We start from the raw sequence: 9,309 nt of genomic DNA, 5'->3' as shown, positions 1-9,309 counted from the left end.
TAACAGTTAATCTGAACTAAGGACTTAGTTTGGATTAACTTCTGACTGCCGTATGTAGCCGTGGGCAGTCAGTTCGAACTAAGGGGATTTAAAAATGGCGTCCGCCCGGGAACATGCAAATGAAGCCCGGGATATTTAAATCCTGGGCTTCATTTGCAAGTTCGAATGCCTACATTAGCCACCCTAGTTCGAACTAGGGGGCTAGTGTTGACATACCCTGAAATCCTCTGTAAGCCTCTTGACTATAAACCTGAATGGGCTGGAGTCTCTTTATAGCAGTGTAAAAGTGATGCTTGCCCACTGACTTCAGCAGAGCTTCTTTCAATTCTCTGCAGCATGAGGGGAGACAGCTCAGGTTCTATGGAGCATCTGGGCCAATTTTCTTTGGGTGTAACACCATTGAAATGAATAGAATGATATTTCTCTAAATGGGAGCCATTCACTGGGGGGCAGGCAGCATGGTTTTGCCCAAATATCTGTGCCTAAAACACATAGAACCATGGCCTGACTTTCAGAAGTGTTGGAGCCTACAAATCCCACTGACTTTAAAGGGGACTAGAAGCGCTCAGCTTGGAAAATTGGGCCTACAGTATACAAGAGAATGTCTGTCTCTGGAAATGAACTCTTGGGTATGTCTACACTACCAGGTTATTTTGAAATAAGTTATTTTGAAGAAATAACTCCGCAAATAACTATTTCAAAATAAGTTTGTTCCTCTTCACAAGCAGAAGTTGTTATTTCGAAATAAGAAGCCCATTATTTCAAAATAACAGGCTTGGTAGTATGGATGCTCGCCTTATTTCAAAATAACTCCCCAGTGTAGACGTGCCCTGAGGCTATGTCTACACAGCAGCATTATTTCAGAATAACTGACATTATTCCAAAATAACATAGTCCGCGTCTACACACAAGCAGTTATTTCGACATAATGTTGAAATATTGTTGAGTTGAAGGACTACTTACTCCAACTCCTATAACCCTCATTGTACAAGGAGTAAGGGAAGTCAGAGGAAAAGTGCTGTATTTTGAAATAAGTAGACATTCCTAAATTTGAAATAAGCTATTTCGACTCAAGCTACGCAAGTAGAGTAGCTCAAGTTGCGTAGCTTATTTGGAATTTAGCCCTCCTGTACAGATATTCCCCAACTTACAAACAAGTTATGTTCCAAACACTTGGTCGTAACTCGATCTGTTCGTAAGTCGGACTCCATTCATTTAAATTTGACTGCGCTGTTCGTAAGCATGGATCGCGCGTTCGTAACTTGGGGACCAGCTATAATGCACTTAATGGGAGGTTGGTCATAAGTATGAACTGTCGTAAGTCGATGTGTTCGTAACTTGGGGGCCACCTGTATAGACATACTCCTGGAGACTTCAGGAGCAAAGGGCAGTTGAGCTACTGAAAACTGTGGGGAAGTGGTTTGCTACATGGAAATACAACTGCACCTTGTACTGTCGACATAAACATTGCAAAGAAAAGAGAGGAAGGATTGCTGGTTTTTTTTAATTTCACATTTCTTTCTGCCCTTCCAGCAACCCTTCCTCTCTTTTCTTTGCAATGTTTATGTCGACAGTACAAGGCGCAGTTGTATTTCCATGTAGCAAACCACTTCCCCACAGTTTTCAGTAGCTGAACTGCCCTTTGCATAGCTTCAGCAGCTCTGAGGCCTCTCTTTGACAGAGAAGTGTTTGTCTCAGAAGCGTGTTAAACTTGGCAGGTACCTTATATCTAATTCCAATTTAAACTACCACCTTTCAAAAGGAACAAGTCTGGAATATATAGCAGCAGCTGGGAGAAAACCAGCTCACCCCACTATAAAACCCAACCCACTGTTACAATGGACTGTTATTCTTCTACCTCCAGAAATACCCACGTGGTGTCCATAACCTTATGGATATTGATTGGGCAGTAGACTGTTTTTAAAGCTTGAAAGGAGTGTTATACACTGCTTGATTGCAGTGGGTGTGAATCAGTTAATGTAGGCTAAGGCAGACATAAATATAACCCTTGGAGGAAAAAAACGAGCCCCTCTCAAACAACCATCAGTTGTACATGCGGATTTACATAAAGTCTGCTGTGCTCTTTCATGGCCTGATTGATTCCTGTGGGTTCATAACTTCCCATTAAGTTCAACAAAGTCAATATTGATGAGTACATTTCTTTGGTGTCTGCTGGTTCTCTCTCCTCCCTCCTTCCCCCCCCCCCCCCCCAATTTTCCCCTTTGGCAAAGCGAAAGCTGATCTCAGATGAAAAGAGGGTTAACAAAGGCTCTCTGTAGGCTGTAACTGGGTTTGTGCAGCTGGGGTGTTGGCAAGTCTCCTGTGGCTGGCTGGTGGAAAGAAGACGACATGGGACCCGGTCAAGATATTGAGAGGAAAAGAAACCTTTCTGTGCAGAGGTGATTCTGTGGTATGATCAGAGCTCTCTGTACAGCTGTCAAGTCAATAGTTTGTATGGTTCGTGAGAGAGAACGTGTGTCTGGAGTGTGTCTGAGTGTAGGCGGTAGCGGTAGTGTTCGGCAGCACACCGAACTGTGTGCTTGCTATGGAATGCATTTGTTTTGCTATCTGATTCCTCCATGTAATTAACGTTAGCATGAATAATACAGGGCTTCTGGTGCTGCTGCAGGAGGGAAGGTCACCCTGGAGCTGAATTGTTCAGAGGCATGTCTCATGGGCATGCCGGGTTCTTGAGGTCACTTTCAGCCTTCTGCTCACCCAGTGAATCAATAGGCTGCGTGGTGATTTCCTCAGTGGTATTGGCTGCTGTGTGCCTGATTTGCAGGAGACATTTCGAACCTGAACAGTCAGTGCTGGGGGGAGGGAAATGACTGACTTGAGATTGGGCAGATGCAATGAGTGAAGTGCTTGTATGAGTGCTGCTAAATCTTGGTTTTCCTGGTCCCCTATTAGAGAATCGTTGCTCTGTTCTGTCTCCTAGAAGACTCCTTTTCCAGACTGGTGCAGCAGTGTGCACCTTACTGAGGCATGCTGGGGAGAGTGATTGCTTGTTTAAAGGTGGGTTTCTCTGGTATTTTCAGCCAACTAACACTGGTTTCACCTTTCACCCTGAAGGCTCTCAAAGCACTTTATACAATATTTCCTAGTTATTCAAATCGGGCATGCTGGATCAGGGAGCTGTGCTTCTCAAATGTTGTGTGGGCCAGAGAAATGATTCCCACTTTGAGCTGAGATTCCTGCACTGGTTTTTTTTTTTTTTTTTTTTTTTGCTTTTGCTTCCTATTCTTGGGTCTAGACTAGAGGCAAGTCAAGAGACACAAGATTAACCAGACTTCCACAGTCCAAAGTCCTGTCTTTCACACCCACTGTTCTGAAGTCTAAGGATAAAATCCAAGATTATATACAGCAGAAAATTAATTTTAAAGGCTTGTTTGCCCAATAAACCTGTTTTAAAAGGAGAGCCGGGGAAAACTATCTGGCTTCCAAATAGTTAACTGAGTTGTACTGCTGCTATATCAATCTCTGACTCGGGCAGCCTTCCTCCCTGCTTCCTGCAGGCTGGACTGGGAGCAGCAAACAGGGAAAGCAAATGATTGTATGCTCTGTCGTGGCTGAAATAACACTGTACTTTGCTGGGTTGTCTGGTTTTGGTGGTTGTCTTGGGTGGCCCCTGCCTTCCCTTTGCTTCCCTAAAAAACAAATCTGCCACTAAAGGCAAAACTTCAGTGGGTCTCTCCCTTCTTCCCCCCTAGAACAGAGGTTCTCAATCAGGGACCATGATGACTTTTTGGATGGTTCCATGATTATTGTAGAAAGGGCGAGGGGGAAAGAGGAGAGTGCCAGGTCATAGCATCACTCAGTCAGGTTTGGTCTGGTCGCCTCTCTGTCATGAGGTGTGTGTGGGAGGGGACAGTCAGGCCAAACTGGAATCGCAGTGAGGGTCAGCAGAACGGCTTACTGAGCGAGTTGTATCTTGTTGAGACTCTTGCTGCTTTGACGTTGTTAAACCATGAGGCTCTCAACAAATTGTTCTTCCCATGTATAGGGCAGCTGGCTTTCTAAACGAGCCTGTAAGTCAAAACAAGACTTGAGCTTTCGGAGGAACAAAAGCTTGAGCTTTCAGAGTCCTGTCATGGGTGCCTGTGCCTCACATGGACTGTCACACATCTGGCTCAGCTGCAGTTCTGCCTGCTGCCACCAGAGGCTGAGGTGGACCCTCACTTCCACTAGCCAGACTGCTTGTCTGGCTTGCTCTCCCTGCTGGATCCTGGCAGGAGAAGAGCAACAGGCATCGGTCTGGTTGGGACGATGAAAGAGCTCCACGCTGCCGCTGCTTCCTCAGCCAGGTTTCAGACTCCCTAGTTACTAGTGAAACCCTAGCCAGACCTCTAGTTCCCCTGACTCATCTCTTTTGTCTGACTCCAGCCATCAGTACTCTGGCAGTCATACACTGACCCTCTAGACACCTGAGCACACTAGCTTGAGCACAGCCAGAGCTCTCCCAGCACTTTCACTCTACCTACCCAGCACCTTCAGACACTTACCTTCTGTCTACCCCAGCTGCCAGGTTTTGTTCCATTCCATGTCCTGTCCCCATGGGGGAAGAGCATATGACCATAGGCTGAAGTTTATGGTTATTTACAAATATGAGAAATTAGCAATGTCCCAGGACCCATGCAGAACTCAGTAGCTGTGTGTCACAGAATCAAATACAGAAGAATTAGTCATGGACAGCTTGTTCAGAATGGCACTGGGGATTACCCAAGATCATTAAGTCATCTCCAGAGTTGTCTACATAGGGAGGAGTCTCCCATCTACCATTATGGGATGTCTTTGGGAGGTTCATGGGATGTCTTTGGGAGGTTCATCGTTGTTGTGGTGAGGGAAGTTGAGTGAACGATTTCCTTTTTTCACACTCATCACAATTCTGGAAGTTTCCAGTTTCCTGCTCACCAACCACTGGTCTCTTTTTGAAATTCCTCCCTTAAATCCTTCATGATACCTTCCTATGTTGGTCTCCTTGTCATTCGGTTTCCTCACAGCAGCATGGTTTGTATTAGACTATAGGCTCTTTAGGCTAAGAGCTGCTTTATTTTGTGTGTATGGGGGAGGAGGTTTTTATGATGATATTTGATGGCTAGGTTGTGTCCTAAACAAAGTCAGGCATGGGAGGGGCGTGGAGGCCAGCACAGAAGGCATCATCTCTATTTGAGTTCTGGCTGACCAAGAGCATTGCTCCTGGGGGCTTCTAGGTGACACACCTGCTACACCAGGCTTGAAGAGAGCTCAGCATGGTACTCCTCTCCACCCAACCTGTGTCCCTCTCCAGCGCAGAGTAAGTACTGTTCTTGTCCAATCCTCAGCTGGTCTCTGGACAGAACAGAAAATATATTTTCTAAGCATATCCTAATAGCCCCCTTAGAGTTACCAGAGGGTGAGGAAGGACTTTTGCATCCTTTGCAGATCCTTTGACTGGACTGAGTGGTCCTACATGCTTAATAGTTTTTCCAGAAGTCTACCAGCCTTGTTAAAGGATTCTCATTTCTCCAATTTCCTCCTGAAAACTGTTCCAGTCCTGGCATTTCTACCCAAACTGCTGAGCTAAACAGAAAACAGTTGAGAGAAGGCAGGTTTTCTAACATTAGAGACATAATATTCCAGTTAGTACCCATGCTGTGGGCAGTGTTTTCTAAAACACTTGTCTCCAGGCAGTCTAGCCTCAAATTTAAGTTTTCCAGTTAAATAATAATAATAATAAAAGCTGAGTTTTGGCACTGGCAGACTGCCAAGATCTGAGTATGTTAAGCGACTGCAAGTTTTAGAGCAAGACAGAAACTGTAATGCAGCAATAAACAAAATGTTTCAACAAATGGCAGTGGTTTACGGACGTTTCAGATGGTGGTAATGTTCACTTTCACTTAAGTTTCCCTTCTATTCCTTTACTCCCCACTTTATGTTTAAATCTTGCCCACATTTTTCCCATTCTCCTCTTGCCTGTTTTCCACTCATGAGATGTATTTTCATCCCTGTTTTGAACCCAGTATTCCATCTCAGCTTCTACCATGTCCGTGCTCCTTCGTTTGTTGGTCTAAACACAAAAGTTGTATTGGTATAGTTACGTTAGTCAGGAATATAGAAAAACCACAACCAAGACTGTTATAGCTATGCTGATGGAAACTCCCAATGTAGCTGCAGCTATACTGACAGAAGAATGCTTCTGTCAACTATTGCTAACAACAGGAAAAACTCCTTTTACACGTAATGTAGTCATAGCCTTTGTTTGTCTAATGACAATGCCCCGTTTTCCTTTAAGACCTTGTTCTGCATGTGTCCACGCTTACGCTCACTGAGATAAGTCCTTCATAACAGCGATGCAATAACACCACCTCTCCAAGCACTGTTGAGCCATGATTGATGTACTGAGGTAAACTCAGTGCAAGTGTAGGTTCTGCATTCCCTATATCCCACAATGCCCAGCACTGATCACTCTAGTCGCAGTTGGGTACTCCACTGCCCAAGGGTCATGTAGACTGGAAACTACCCTGCTCCCTAAAGACTCACTAATTTCTGTTGTGCCTTTTTCCTGATAGTTCAGCCTGCAAAGTACCCCTGGCAGCACTCCATTACTATGTGCAAATGCCCTCAGACCACAATAGCCACATGTGCTTCGGCTCACAGTAGCCAGGAGATATTGACTCTTCTGGGCCTGTGGGGAGAAGAGACTAAGCAGGCACAGCTAAGGACCATCGATTAAAAATGTGGATGTTTGTGAACATACTGCATGCGGGATGCAGAAGAAGGGGTATGACAGGGACCAGCGACAACCCAGTGTGAAAGCAAAGACACTGTAGCTGGCATATCAGTAGGTTAGACAGCAGTGTTCCCTGTCAGCTGTGTGCTTGTGCAGCCACTTGAGAGACAGAAATGCCACCCAACTGATTAGCTAAGTGCCTAATTGTGTTTCTATTGGTGGTGCACATCCATACATGTCTTAGTGCACAAAACAATTTATTTCACACATGGATGGAAAAAAGATTAAAAGGAACATTGCTAGGGAGTCCAACAGTCAATCTAGTGCTGAGTCGCAGACCTGCCACTTCATATGTAATATTAGGCAAAGACTCCATTACAACCCTGCATCTCTACCCCTACTGGTCAACCCCAGGAGACATTAAGGGCACCCACAACTTCATATCCACTGACCTGTGAGAACCCTAGTAGCTCAATATGTAGTTAAAATGGACATGAATGTTCTGTCCACTTGTTAAGTTTTATTCTGTTAATTTATTAAGTTGTCAATGTATTTGCTTTTAAATTGCACAGATTCTTCTTGCTCTGGTTTTGTTACTCAATACAATTCTGTTCTTTGGCTAATAATGCATCTTTTTCAGTTCACAATGTATGCTGCAGCGTGTGTAATGATAGTGAAAACACTACTTGTGATTTTACACTGTAGCACAATTCATGGGATCAATATAATCACAAATGTACAGCAAGCTTTATGAAATTAATAGGTGCATTGACAGTGTTGTATTCATAAATGTACACCAAACACCACAATTCTTAACAGGTGCCAAAACTGCAGGGCCAAGTGGAGCACAGTAAATACCTAAGGGTATGTCTACACTACAAAGTTAGTTCGAACTAACGGACGTTAGTGCGAACTAACTTTCATAGGCGCTACACTAGCGCTCCGTTAGTTCGAATTTAAATCGAACTAACGGAGCGCTTAGTTCGAACTAGGTAAACCTCATTGCACGAGGATTAAGCCTAGTTCGAACTTACTAGTTCGAATTAAGGGGTGTGTAGTCCCTTAATTCGAACTAGTGGGAGGCTAGCCCTCCCCAGCTTTCCCTGGTGGCCACTCTGGCCAACACCAGGGAAACTCTACTGCCCCCCTCCCGGCCCCGGAGCCCTTAAAGGGGCACAGGCTGGCTACGGGGTTTGTGCCAGTTGCAAGGCTGCCAGCACCCGTGCCAGCACACCCAGCAGCTGACACCCCATGAGCCAGCCACCCGATGCCCCCCACCCCTCCCCCTCTTCCCGGGACCAGCCTGGCGGCTCCCAGGGCCCTGCCTGGGGCCACAAGAGGCAGGGGCCCGCGTGGTCTAGTGCGGAGATCGTGGACCTCATCCAGGTTTGGGGAGAAGCCTCCAATGTCCACGATCTCTGCACTAGCCACAGGAACGCGGCAGTGTACGGCCGCATGGCAGCCAGCCTGGCCGCCAGGGGCCACCAGCGCAGCCGGGAGCAGGTGCGCTGTAAAATTAAAGACTTGCGGCAGTCCTACTCCCGGGCCTGCCTGCCAGGGGCCGACCCGAAGGTGTGCCCCCACTTCCAGGCTTTGGACCGCATCCTGGGGGCTCATGCCGTCCCTGCTCCCTGGGAGGTGATAGACCCCAGGGCAGAGGGACCGCTCCCAGACACCGAGGAGGAGAAGGAGGAGGAGGAGGAGGAGGGCTCTGAGAGCCAGGAGCCTGCCGGCAGCCTGCCCAGGACCCAGGACCCCCGAGGCACCCCACAGAGCCGCTCGCCTGTGTCGTCCGAGGCCGGGGAGGCGTCCACATGTGAGTACCATCATGCTCCCCTTATGTGTACGGGGGGCTGGGGCGAGAGGGAGCCCAGGGACCGTGCGCCTGGGCCTTGCCCACCACGGAGCAGCAGCTGGGGATCCTGCAGGGGCCCTGGCCTTGCAGAGGGGGGCTGGGTTTCACACACCTGGGCCCCTGGGGTAATTGACCGCTGTTCTTGTTTCACCACAGCCGCAGCACCTGGGACTGCAGGGCGCACCACCCCGCCTGCAGCAGCCGCCCGCGCCCGGGCCAGCAGGAGAGCCAGGAACCAGGAGGAGTACCAGCGGCACCTCCGGTTCCTGGAGCACCAGCTCCGATCCAGGACCACTGGGTCCAGGAGGACCTGAGGCTGCACCAGAGGAGCTTGGAGGCACTGGAGGAGCAGGGCCGTGCCCTGCGAGGCCACCTCCAGAGCCTGCTCGACCGCTTCCCAATTCCTCCTGCTCCGGCTCCTGCTCCTGCTCCCCCTGCTCCTGCTCCTCCTGCTCCCCCTGCTCTTGCTCCTGCTCCTCCTGCTCCCCCTGCTCTTGCTCCTGCTTCCTCCACACCCCCTGTCCCTCCTGCCCCACCCTCCAGAACCATTCCCCACCGACGCCCCCGGACCCGCAGTGTTGCGAGATGGGAGAGGCAGCCGGACCCCCACCCCTGAGCTTTCCTTTCCCTTCCTCCCTTCCCTCCCCTTCCAGCTCCCTCATCCCAGGTTTCCCCCTCCCCTGTCCCACCCTCCTTCCTCCCTCCCCCCACCCCAGTTATGTTAAATAAAAAGACATTTTTG

The 9,309-nt window shown here is 48.1% G+C and overlaps 1 long non-coding RNA gene across 1 annotated transcript in view; it reads left to right on the top strand.

Annotated features, from left to right (window-relative positions):
- The first annotated feature begins 2,261 nt into the window (after window positions 1–2,261).
- The window catches only part of LOC106731514 (uncharacterized), a 113,814-nt gene continuing 106,766 nt past the window's right edge, over window positions 2,262–9,309 (top strand). Inside the window, exon 1 of the long non-coding RNA XR_001367794.4 lies at window positions 2,262–2,399. This is a non-coding gene — a long non-coding RNA (uncharacterized LOC106731514). The remainder of the gene's footprint in view (window positions 2,400–9,309) is intronic.

The sequence above is a fragment of the Pelodiscus sinensis genome, chromosome 2 (genome assembly GCF_052426305.1).
Source record: "Pelodiscus sinensis isolate ZL-2025 chromosome 2, ASM5242630v1, whole genome shotgun sequence".
Taxonomy (NCBI): Eukaryota; Metazoa; Chordata; order Testudines; family Trionychidae; genus Pelodiscus; species Pelodiscus sinensis.
This window is presented reverse-complemented; position numbering and strand designations above follow the sequence as displayed.